Source organism: Hirundo rustica, chromosome 13 (genome assembly GCF_015227805.2).
Source record: "Hirundo rustica isolate bHirRus1 chromosome 13, bHirRus1.pri.v3, whole genome shotgun sequence".
In the NCBI taxonomy this organism is placed as follows: domain Eukaryota; kingdom Metazoa; phylum Chordata; class Aves; order Passeriformes; family Hirundinidae; genus Hirundo; species Hirundo rustica.
The window spans coordinates 14753370-14766234 of NC_053462.1; the positions used below are offsets into that span (position 1 = coordinate 14753370).

The 12865-nt window shown below is 43.1% G+C and overlaps 1 protein-coding gene across 14 annotated transcripts in view; it reads left to right on the forward strand.

Annotated features, from left to right (window-relative positions):
- Positions 1-4418: 4418 nt before the first annotated feature.
- MCTP2 (multiple C2 and transmembrane domain containing 2) overlaps positions 4419-12865 on the forward strand; it is a 149819-nt gene continuing 141372 nt past the window's right edge. For 10 of the 14 annotated variants that reach the window (XR_009208284.1, XM_040077311.2, XM_058422356.1 and 7 more), the window contains exon 1: positions 4530-4647. The gene's annotated coding sequence lies outside the window, so the exon portion shown is untranslated. Of the gene's footprint in view, positions 4461-4529; positions 4648-12865 lie in introns of those variants that run through there. The other 4 variants (XM_058422361.1, XM_058422363.1, XM_058422360.1 and 1 more) reach the window with 3 other exon arrangements.

The following is a 12865-nucleotide window of genomic DNA, read 5'->3' on the forward strand; positions in this document are numbered from 1 at the left end:
TCATTTCCTTTGACTGGTGATACCCAACAGTGATGTACAATTACTTCTTCTTGTAGTTCTTTTGTCGTATCTGAAACACAAAGCTTTCAGTCTAAACCCGGTTAAAGCATAAAACAAGAAAATGCAGCAACTTCTAAACTAGCCATTAGCTCAGCAGCAGGGTTGTCTCAGGCTGTTTTGATAGAGGCAAAAAAAAAAAAAAAATTAAAAAAAGAGAATAGTTTAAACTTTGCCTCAGGGGTTGGAAACCCATTTTTCAGGCTGTTTAACTGTCATCCTCCGTGCATCTGTTCAAATTAGGTTCAGACAGTGAAATAAATAGGAAATATGGCCCAAGGGTCCTTGGTTTTGTCAGAAGGGACTTAGAAAGAAGTGGAGGAGAAGAAAAAGGAAGTCTGGTTCATGAAGGCCTGCTGGGTCTTTTTGCTGACATGAAGTCAAAGCTGACTGAAGGTAAATTCTTTCAATCATCACAAACACCCCAGTGGACAAGAAAACCCTGAGTGTGATACTGGATGGAAAGTCCAAGACAAGATGTGGTGTGAATTTCCCCAGGCTTGAACTCTGAGTTTCAACAAAGGAAAAAGCCTGCCAAGTAAATCTGGGGAGTGGGTCCAGGGAGGCGGTGACAGAAAAGGTTATTTGCTCACAGTACAGGGTGGCAAAGAGCTGCAAGGGATGTGCCACATCTGGGCATTGTGAGTCAGACATTTAAATCTCGGTGTCTCTTGGTGTTACACGACATTTTGGTCTGTTCTAGAGAGCCAAATGAGAGAGAAGCTCGGACACTCGTATATCTCACACCCAGTTCAATAAAATGGCTTTTCCAGGCAGCATTTTGAGAAGTCCAGTCCCAGTAAACCCTGCTCATGACAAAACCCTGGATACTTGGTTCCTCTTCTCTCAGAGTACTACCAGAGCACAGAATTCTCTTTGTTTCCAGACTCTTTTGGTACTGGTCCCCTCTCTACCCATTTTCACAAGAAAACCCTTCATCACTGCACTGATGTAAAATATTTGTGCGTCAGTGATACGACGCAAGTATGCACTGCCACAGCAGGGAGCAGTAGCATCTCCTCACCTCTGTAAGTCTTCCTCCACACCCTGATTTCTGTGGTTTGATACCTGGAAATTCAGTTTACCTAATACATCCATCACAGTTTATATTGCAGAAAATAATTAACTGGTGCTTGTGTTCATTTAATGATTAGTTTGTTTTGGTTCAGTGTTTGTTTCTCACAGCAAAAATCCTTGCATAGGACACCTCAGGTCCAGAGCTCTTCTGGACCACCTAGAACATCCTTGCTAGGTCAAGCATGAAAGGCATTCCTAGAAGCAACTTCATTGAAAAATATTTTTTTATGTCAAAAGCGTATCTTGCTATCACTGATGATTTTTCGCTAACACATTTAAAAGTGCCTAAAATCAGCATGGAAATGTGCAAACAAAAGAGACTTAATTAATCCTATTTTTGTCTAATTTGCACCTCCAGGACATTTTGTGACCAAAAAAAAAAAAAAAAAAAAAAAAGGCAAAAAGAATTTTACAGCTCTCTCTGGCATGTACTATAATTACGATCAACATTTCTATGTATCATAATAATGTTGGTGATAATGATGGCCACAGTTTCCCTCTTTGCTGCAGGAAAAGAGCTGACTGCAACAGGATGTACTGTGAGTTAGATTTATTCCTAGATTTATTCCTCTCCTCTCTCAGAGGCAAAATAGGTCAATATTCTATTATAGTCCAAACATTATTAACTTACTGTCCTCATATATTTTGATATTCCAGTGGAAGAAACCCACAAAAATCAAAATTGAACTTCAGAAGCATGACTCATTTCAAGTGTAATTCTTAAAGTTTTCTCAATCTGTATTTTCCATTTTTTTTCTCCAGGTTTTCTGTCTACATCAACTTTCTCAATTAAAAAAAAAAAAGGAAAACAAAACTGAGAACTGAAAATGGAAGAAAACTAAGCAGATCTTGGTGCTTGTGGTTCTTTGCACTGGGAGAGAAAAAATCCACAACATTTCCTGACATCAAATAAAGATTGATATTTATATTTATTGCAATACAAGCCCCTTTTTGACAGGTGTGTCTTTCCTGGAGTTGTTGGAAGTCATGTAATCCAACATCTTGGGCTTTTTTTGGGGAGAAGAAAAGAAAATGCCAGTGTGAGGATGTTTCTGGGTAGAACAAACCTCTTAGGCAGCCACATATATGAAACCAGAACTACTATAAATGTCCTGTCCATTTATTCCGATGGCTCTGACAAAGAGCATTTGTGGGGTTTTGGTGCCTTCTCTGACAGAAGAGAAACTGCACTGAAGGGAAGAAATTCTTCTGTCTGTGCCCAAGGTTAAGGCAGTCTGTAGGAAAGAATGAAAATGATGCTGAGAAATGAATATCATGTTTCAGCCTAAATCACTATCTGATTATCATAATATTTTGGAGGAGTCAGTATGTTTCCTGAGATTATTCTTGCCTCTCTCTCTCCTTTCTCTGCTGTACCTGAAGCTTTTCCTCCTGCTGATTGTAGGATAAATCAGGTGTAGGAGGATAGGATTGTAGGATAAATCAGGTGGAGGTCTGCTGCTGGAGAAATTCTGGTGTGAACTTACAGGGTGTTACACATCTCCAGATCACTGCAAACACCTCAGGCTGGGGATAAGAGGTGCAGGGCAAAAAACCTACAAGAAACACAGCTAATTTCTGGATTAAATGACTGGATTTTGGAGTTAATGACCGGGACAACGAAAAGAACAGAAACAAATATAATCCCATCCAAGGAGCAACCTTCCCTCTTTCCCCAGGCCCAGTGTGGAAATATATTGCTCCTCATTGGAAATGAAAGCCATGAACACATTATTAAAAATGGGATGGAATGATGCTTTAACCTTTTGATTTAAACAGGAGATCACAATTTTTAGGATTAACATATAAATTATTCCACTGATATGTGATATTTGCTATTGTGGGTCAAATATTAGAAAGCAGTCTCTGTTTCTTTTTACTTATAATCTAGTACAGAAATGATTCATTATAAACATAAGCTACATGTAAGAGGGGAGAGAAAATTAACAGCTGGTGTGGGTAACAAAAAGGGAGAAGCATGAAGAAATGAAATGGAAAAATACACATAACAACATGTGCTGAAGAGGTAGCAAGGAGAAGAGTATGAATATGTTCTTGTTGACAGGATACTGGAATTTTTATTCACCATAATTTTTTTCTCCAAGGCATCCATTTTTACTTGAAATCTTTATATTTCAGATAATTTACATCCTTGAGAATCTTAATTCCCTGCTCTTCCTCCAGGCCCAGTGTCATGAGAGTCAAAATATCTAGATTTTATAAAAATACAATGAATACTCCATAACAGATCCATAACAAATATCACTGATAATGTACAAAATGATAAAATCCCATTTTCATGCTTATTTCAGGCTGGGTTGTTTTATTTGTCCATCCTGCCAATCTTTTCCTCTTTGAGGGAGGAAGGTAAACAGAGGCACCAGATAAATGGCTCAAGGTGGCTAGAAATGGCTAAAGCACAAAATAATGATAGCTCAGACTGTCTCTTTACGGAGCTTGTGTCCCAGCTCACTCTTATGGAATTAATTATTAGATTGTGGTTCTTGTTTGTCAAGCACCATTCACAGGAGTTCTCCTTGCCCCAGAGCTGTGCAGCTAAATCCCAGCTATGGACCTAAATTGGCAAACTCTTCAAAATTGCTTGAAAAGTAAGACTTTGGTCAAAGGTACGGGTGAAAAGGCTGAATGGGCTGCTGAAAGGTATTCCCCAAATGAAGGAAATCCTGTCCAGATGAAGAGGTCACTTCATCTGCAAGCCTTAGGCACTGCAGGGATAATAATCCGCAGGTTCAAGCGTTAACGGGGGAATAAAAGACAAATGGAGCCATTTGTCATTTCTTTCCAAATAAATGCAAGTTCATTGTGCACAGAGCCTTCACCCTGTCTCAACAGGCAGATCCTAGAGGGTAATTTCAGGGCAGTTTTCCCTGGTGTGTGCACGCTCAAGGTTTGTGTCTGTTTCTGCTTCTTCAAGGCACTGAGCTGCTCAGAGCCTGGTTGGTGCTTTGCATTTTATGATGCTACTTTTGGTGAACAAAGTTCTTTAACAATTCCACATGGTTTTCTTGCAAAGAGATTTCCTTAAGCTAAGAGAAACACCTACAGTGACGCTGTGGATTGTGAAGGAAACAAATGTAGGTGTGATTTTACTGCCTTGGCACACACCTGGGAACGATGTGAATGCAAAAAGGCTGAGGTTGGATTTGGGGAAATGACAGCCATGAATTGATTAAAGCACTTTGCTGCTATGCAGGGAGGGGCACATGGCCCTGGTGGAGGATGGTTGGACCTGCCCACCTGTGGGGAGAGGTGCTGGTGATTCCCACCCCCATGGCACCAGCCTGGGAAGGGCCAAAGAGCACCAGGTAACTGCAATCAAGCATCTGAGAGGCAGAGCTGGTTAAAGGTGGGTTTGGGTGGCCTGGGGGAGGCAGCCTGTAGGCTGTGCTTGCTGGAGGAATGCCTGCAGGGCTGGGACCATCAGCTCTCCTGCTCCACTCCCAGGGCAGCCGCTCTCAGGAAGGAGCTGACAATGGCTATTTTTTGTTAAGGGTGAGTAATTTTGAGTCTAAAATATAATGTTCATTGTCTACACCTATGATAGAGCCACTCTCTAGTCCTTGAACTGAAGCCTGGTCTATGTTTTTTGGCTGCAAGACGTTTCCCAGGTTGGCTGCTTTGCATGGGGATGGAGCAACAAGTGTTCCAGCTCATTTCAACTAAGTCCTCATTTATTCCCCTTCCTTGGCAATACTGGGACTAGAGAGAAATAACAACAGCTCTTCAGCTGCCTGGGTTTTTTTTTGTGAGCATCCATGTGCCAAGGTTGAGCTGTGGGGATGCTTTGTGTAGGTATGTGGACATGAACCTCTGAGAGCTGTGGAAGTGGGATGGAGTGAAGCTCCAGGGCTCTAGAACAGCTCGATGCTTTGCTGAGGAACCAGCCAGTTCAACTCTGATCATTACTGAGGCTTGAGAGTCTGCGTTTCCTCTGGAGCAGTGGGGGCAATGAAGGGGGAGCTGAAGTACTGATGGACTCCTCTTTTCACTTTTCCAGTGCTCACCAGTAAAGTGTTTGAGGGCCCTCCAGAGGAGAGGGAGGAAAAAAACACAAACAAGAAACAATAAACAATCTGGTTTCTGTAGTCCATTGCTGAAAAATAAATCAGTGCCTCTGTTCTGTGGTGATAAGGAGAATTTGGTTTACAGATACACTCTGGTTTCTGGTTTCCCAAAGAATCTAAAGCGGAGGCAAGATAATAACTAAAAAAAGTAACACACACAAACCCTTATAAAGCTCTAGGCTTGTGGCCTGTTTTGCTGTCTCCCTGCCTCCTCAAGACTAGCACACCTTCAGAAATTCCTGGCTGAGGTAGTTATAAAAAAAAAAAAAAAAATCTAATTTGGATTCATAGAGCCCAGTCCCATCCTAAACAAGCAATGCTGCCTGGAATTGCTTGCCAGGCGGTTGGCATATCTCTCAGATTAGCTAACACTAACAATGACGTGTTTCAAGAAGGAGAAGAGGCTGGGCTTGGCCTCCCTCACCAGCTGGAATGGCAGTGTGGGGATGTGTGCCCATCTGAGCCCCTCCTCTGGAGAGGAAGGATTGGCAGAGAGCAGCTTTCTCGACCCCAGCGCTGAACCCTGTGTGGAGGTGGTTTGTGAGCTGAGCTGGGAGAATAATTCCACTACAAATTGCTCCAAGTGTTAAAGCTCCAGGGAGCAGGTTTAATAGCTGCCTTCAGCTCCTGCATTGGTTCTCCAGGCTCTGGTTTATGGGCACAGCTGGATGATGGGGAGAGAGCCAGGCAGGGGAGGTTATCCTGCACTTAAATTTGCAGAAAAATTAGTTTGCACTTGTCCAGACTTTCCTTTGTGTCGATTCATCCCTGTAAGTTTAGATGCATGGAGGAGAGGTGCAGGCTGTGAGGGAGGGACTTTAATCCGTCTTGCCTGGATCAGGAATGTGGGAACCAGCACCAGCCAGACCTTACACGCTTTATGAACAGGGAAATGGGGTTTCAGCAGCTCGGTCTGGAATTTGGGTGGCCACATATAAACACCAGCTTAGCTTTCTGGGGGGGGGGAAAAAAAGTCAGGACTTCAAGCTTATATTTGTCTCGGATTTCAAATGGTGAAAGGGGGAGGGTGTATAAATGCCAACTCAGCAAAATAAATGGTTCACACAGAAAACCCAATGTCAGGAGTGAAACCTGACTCGCTGAGAGCCTCTTGTGTACTAAGTGCATGTGCTGTAGTGACAGGAGAGGATCCCTGCTGCCCTCATCCTAACACAATCAAAACGTTACTTATTCAAGTGTTTGGAGATCAAAATGCCAAGAGCAAAGGAACAAAGGTATCTCTCTGAAGATGTGAATAAGTGGAAGCTGGAGTTTCAAATATCAGCTTGGGGAGTGTGCAAGGCAAACAGCAGTGGTCCTTGCTGGGAGCCCAGCCCAGCACATCTGCCTCGTACCTGCAGGGCAGATCTGGCTGCTGGGCAGTGCTGGCATCTCCCTTTGGGAGGGAGAATCTGAGGGGCTGCCATTCCAAATGGATCTGTGGGGTGGTGCTGTGAAGGAACCTTTTAAGAGCATTTATTTCTATCAACTTGTGTGGAAATCTCACCTGGCAGGCTTTGGAAACATTTTCTTGAGGCCCCCAGTATCTGCTTCCATTTTCTTCACACTCATTCCCATCCCCAAAGGCAGCATCATCTTCTAGATCCCAAAGCTGGTGAGTAAGGACAGGTGGTGCTCTTCCCAGTATTCTTTCCTCTTTTTTCCAGGCCAGGTCTTGTGTGTCAGTCCTCTTTCACTGAGGCAAAAGCCCTGTGATTCCCACTGAAATATTTGTGGTGCTGGAATGGGCTCTGTCCTCCCCTGGTACCAAGTTCAGCTCTTAACAAGACTAAAACTTCCTCTTTTGGCTTTTGAGCAATGCAACTTCTCCAGGTCCAAATCTCATAATTGCTCAGCTGTTGTTAACCATTAAAAATGGTCAGAAACTGGAAAAATCACAAGGGGAAATGTTAGGAACATGCTTGCAAAAAAAACCCCTCAAACCATCAAACAAAACACCCCAAAATGTAAACAGCTGCTCCAAATAGAAACAGAGAAGTTGCTCAGATGGCAAAAAACACCCTGTGCTTATCTAATACCTCTTCAGACCATTTCTAGATGCCCAAGGCTGTGCGGGTTTCCACTTGCTTGTTCCTAACCTTGGCCACGCTTTCTGCTTTCCCAGCCCCTGATCCTGTGCCAGGGTTGGGTGATGCTCCCAAGTCAGCTGTGTGGACCTGCCTGCACAGGCTGGGTGTGTGGGGCCCTGGCAGCTCCCCTGCAACCCCCCTGAGCCAGGGGCTGAGGGAAAGCCACAGGAGACCCAAGGGTGACAGAAAGCAAGCCGAGTCTGTCACGTCGTGACTGTGCCGGTGCCTGCAGAGCTGAAGAGCTCACGTGTCTTGTAGGGGCCTTTGACCATCCAAAGGGGTGCAGGAGGCTTGAGGAGTCACTCTTTGATCCCTTGTGGGGACAAGTGAAGCATCTCCCAGCAAAGGGCTCCTTCCTGGCCTAGAAGGCAGCTGCCTGTTGATCCCAGGGAGCTGTGGGGCTCCAACCCAGGGCAGGGAGGCTGTGCCCTCTCACAGAGCCTGTGGAGGGAGGTTTGCCAAGCTCTGCAGGGAAAACTTGTCCATCACAGTCTGAGTATTGCTGGAAATAATCCCAGGGAAATCTGGACCCAGCCAGAAAGCACTTATCAACTAAAATTCCAAATAATGTGAAAGTTTTTCCAGAGCGTTCTGAGAGTGCTAACGTCCTTTGTCACAGCTGGTGCGGGGGTCCAGCCCCAGAAGGGAGGCAGTGATTTGGGAGCAGGGGGTCTGCCTGGGGAGTGACCCCCAAAAAGAAGTATGGAAGAGGGGATCCTCTCTTTGTGGAGCAAAGGAGGCATCTCCATCAATCAAGTGTGTGTGTGGAATGAGAGATCCTCTCCAGAGCTCAAGGCAGCTCCTGGCCTGTGCTCCTTCTGCATTTGGCCATTCTAGATGGGCAGACATCTGAGCACGGACCCTTTGGAGCAAATTCAGCAGCACTTACCTAAGATGCCCTTCTTTAGATTAATTTTGCAGTTTTGACTGTTTTGCTGTTGAACATCCTCCTGAGGTAAATGGAGCAAATCAAAGCGAACATTCCTGACAAATTAAAGGGCAAACACATTAGCGGCTCTGAAATGAAATGCCTGTGCCTCACATGAATTCATTTCACAGTGTTTATATATTTATGGAAATTTCTTGAGTTATACCCCCAGCTTTAGCACAGATGATTTCTTCCTGCATTAGAGAGCAGGTTATGTGGTGATAACTTCTAGACCCCTAAGAGCTACTGGAGCATGTAATTATCTTGTTCCACTTATTAATGTTGAAAGGTCCATGCAAGTCCCAGAGTAGCTGTATGTACCATGCTCAGTAACATAAAGAGGCTATATAAATTTAATTTAGTTTAAAATTTAGTTGCTGACTTTAAATAATCTTCAAATAGAGAATATAAATGTTTTAGGGCATTTAAAGCTTTTTAAAATTATTAATGGATCTGTAGTACTGGAAATCTAAACTCAAATTTGTGGTGCTAAGATACGGAACTGGGAAAGTGGGCTACAAGGGAAAGAAGCTGACCAGGCTCTATTCTGAAATGTACATTAAAAAAAAAAAAAAAAATCAAGATAATGCAAATTAGGACTCAGGCTTTTAATTGTGAATTAATATTATCAGTAATGGAAGAAATATTAAAAGTTAGTTTCATCTTGACATCCTTGGGAGGTGGCCAATTTATGAAATTCTGGGCTAGAGAGCTGCAAACCTCCATTCCCCAACCTTCCTAAAATGGCATCACTCATCTGATGATGTCTCCCAGCTATAATCCTGCTTCTCCAATCTGCCAGAATAACGCTAATTAGTTCTGTATGTAAATAAACTATTGTTGACAGGACACTTTAAGCAATTCACACATGACTCATGGAGGGGGAGAGAGAGAGAGGGTTTAAAAATGATTTATCCATAAACAGAGATTCCATATGTCCTAATCTGGCATGGATTTCTCTCCTCTTTATAGCAAGGAATGTGTGTATGCCTGTATAGCAGGGCTATAATGTGACAATTTGTCTCGAAGGGAAACCAGGATTTATGGTACTTAGCAGAGACCACAGAGGTAAAATGAACAGCAGGCTGTATTTAATCATCTGCATTTGCAAATATTTCTTTTTGCTTGGGTAAATGTGTCTTTGTTCCTTTTTGGAAATGTGCTCAGCTGGAGGACCGGTTCCTGTAAAGGTGTCTGAAAATGCTGCAGGCACATTCAGTGAAGTGCACACAGGGAATGTGGGAGGATCCTGATGGAAAAGGGTTGGACCCCAAATTCTCTAGGCAAGATATTACCAAATCCTTGAAGAAAATGCATGTATTGGGTGTCCAATGCACATTTCTGGAAATCAGGGTACATTGCACTGATCCCAGATAAAAGTCATAGGAAATCCAGGCAGAGGAAAAGAAGTGGAATTCTGAGCAGTTAAATACTATTTATTTTTCCTTCAGGGCCTGATCCTGTGGCCTTCAGTGATACCATTCCAACCCTCAGAGGAGCTGTGCTGATATGAATGTAACGCAAATGCAATTTGGAAACTTCCCTGGGAATTAACCTTGGGCTGAAGTACCTTGTCTCTGGATTTTATTATTGCCCTTGTAGTTTGGACTACAGTACATACTATTCTGGTGGTGCTGTTTATTTTTCTCCCCAATTCTTCCTTTTGACTCTTGCCTTAATTATTTTTTAGTTTTAGCACAGGGTCACTCACTTGACTAAAAGTAATTTCTGTAATTTGCTGATTCTGCTGTTATTTTAAATCAAACCCAGCGTTCTCATAACCACAAGATTTCAGAATATGGAGTTTTGGGGGAAAAAAAAATAGAAATCATGGTATTTTGGCACTTAGAAAATGGCACGTGGATTACCTGAGCACAGATAAGGCAGATTAACAACCCACAAACCAGTGGCAGGTGGTGTTTGTGCCTTCATAATTTGAGCAAGACAGTGTTGCACATGTGACCCATAAAATGGGATGAGATAAAGTGCTACTGGCAGTGAGCTGTCATGACAGGATAAGAGGAAAAAAAGCTGGATTTTGAGTGCATAGGGGCAAAGCTGGCACTTGCAGAGAAGAAGGCTGACTGTTTATGTGTGGCAATGATGGCAGCTTTGCTGCCAGGGGAATTGGAGCCTGTTTTCTCCCTTCAAAGAAAGAAATCTCTCCAGGGGTGACAGTGTTTAATTGGGATGGCTTGTTCCTCAGGCTCAGAGTCCTGATGATGCTGCCAATGAAGTGCCAGAGCAGAGGGGATTTGTCTGCTGCAAATCCCTGTCTGCTGAGAATTGGACCAGGCAGGGATGCATTGGCACAGCTGTTTGTGGGAAAAGCAAGGCCAGAACTATTTTTTTCCTCCTCTCTTGAATTTTCAATGACTTTCCCCCTTCAGGCTGTGCAGGCAGAAAAAACAAAGGCACTGAGATGGCTCATCCAAAGGAAGGGATCTATGAAACCTGAAAGTTTTAGAGCTCATTCCTATTGCACTCTAGCTGTCCTTTACTTCCCACCAAGACATTTCTGGTGAAAACACATAGTGATGATCTAAATGAAATAAAAGCAGATTTTTGTGGAGCTGAGCAGAAATTTGGGTGTGGAGCATGAGCTGCCTTTGCTCAGCTCTGTTAAAACTTTCCTTTTCCCCCTCTGTAAACACTTGACAGCTTATAGAGGGATCACAGATTACATTTTCACGCTGTTGCCATTAATTAGTGCTTGAAAGGTGAAATGAGGAGTTGGGTTTCTTGGCTGCTGTGAGGTGAGTAATGTGTATTTACTGAGTGGGGATCTGCTGCCTGCCAGCACATCCTGGCTACCTGTGCTGGCTGGTTTCAGCCACAGAAAAGAGCTTGGCTTTATGTTGTGTTGGATCCACTTAAAAACAAATGAAAAGGAGATTATTTCTCATATCTCTAAACAAATTCTTTAATGAGCAATATCCCCATAACTGGCTCAACAAAATTTTGGTCAATAAGGGTAATCCCAACCCAGAAAGCAAGTCATTCTCAGGGAGCTGGGATTGCTGGAGAGAATGGATTTTGAGTGTGAAAGGTGAGCTCAGAGATACAGCTGGGGGCTTCCAGTGTAATTTTTCAGGGAAGTTTGAACATTTCAGCAAAGTCAGGCACGCTCTGCCCCCATGCAGTGGTAGCTGCTCCTGATGCAGAAATGTCAACTATTCCTTCTGTGCTGGAATAGTTTCTATTAAGGGATGATTGCCTAGACCCCAAAAATTCCACAGAAAATCTTTTACTCAAACTAAGGCTTATATTTTAAATTTTTTTGAGGCAAATAAATTTTAAATTGTTTGGAGGAGTGAGTGCAGGACAAGTCTGCAGAAAATTCATCAGCTATTCCCAACCCTATGCCCAGTTTTCCTCCTTTAAATATTGAGAGAAAGGCTGGGCGTATGAAAATCTTGTGATATTCCTCCTAAGAATCTTTTGTCCCAGAATCCAAAATGTGAAATTCAAATTTGCTCTGTGTGCAGCTCTTCTACGTGTGCATAAACTCTGAACAGAAACGTCAGGGTTATGGCCAAGTATGATTGAATAATTACTTACAGAATTTTTGCAGAAACCCTCTGGAAGAATCCTCCCCAAATTTTCTGGGGTTTATCTCAAAATATAGGTCACGGGGAAAATGTAAAATTTAGTTTGCAGATGCAGCTGGCTGTTTAGTTCTCAGATTACCTGTGTGTGTCGGCAGATTTTTGTGGTTGCTGCTTATCTCCCCATCCTTTGGAGGAGATTGCTCAAGCCCAATATTTGCAGTGATGGCTGTGGATTCCCCTGGCAGAATCAGAAGTGTGCAGGCATAAACTTGCTGATCGATTTATGTGAGTTTTTTTCACTTATCAAAAGTCCCTGTTGAAAGAGACTTCCTGTTCTGGCCTCTTGTTACTGGTTATTGATCTGAAATGAAGCTTTTACTGATATAAAGATCTATTTTTCCTATGGTGAAGCTTCACTCAAGTTTGATAAGTCTTTTAACAAGCCTGCAAACACACAGGAGCTGTACTAGTTATCTTATAGAGAGAGTGTGAATTGTCAAGCCCCAAAGCTGCTGGGATGTCTTTTGTGGGAGGCAAAAAAAGTTCAATTTGTTGAAAATCTGGTGACAGTGAACTCTAGCACAGGAGTTTTGGGGGTAGGCTGTGACAGAGGTAGCTGTGGTTATGTTTGAGGTGAACTAGCTCTTTCTTGAAATGCTGTTGTCCCCAAGGGGGCAGTGAGGCCGTGTGATATTTTAGGACATTAGTTTTCTTCTGACCTATAAAGAAATCTTGAGAAAAATCTGGTAGTTCAAGGTCTGCTTTGGTGTTTCCTGGTGCTCCCAGCATTTTCCATTAGGATGCAGAGGAGAGGTCAGCTCCCATTGCAGCTGGAGTTAGGACACTCTTTGGGAACCTGCTCTGCAATGCATCTTGCTCTGGCGGTCAACCAGTTCCTGTAATCCTTCCCAGTGCCTGGAGGAGGAGGGAAACTGGACCTAGAGTTGCCAGAAGGAATTGGCAGACAAAAATTCAAGTGTATCAACGAAAACTTGCATACAACGAAATGGGAAAAAAAAGACATAAAAAGAAAAGCAGATACTGGTACTGTCCTTTAAGTTTTTTCAGAGTCAATCA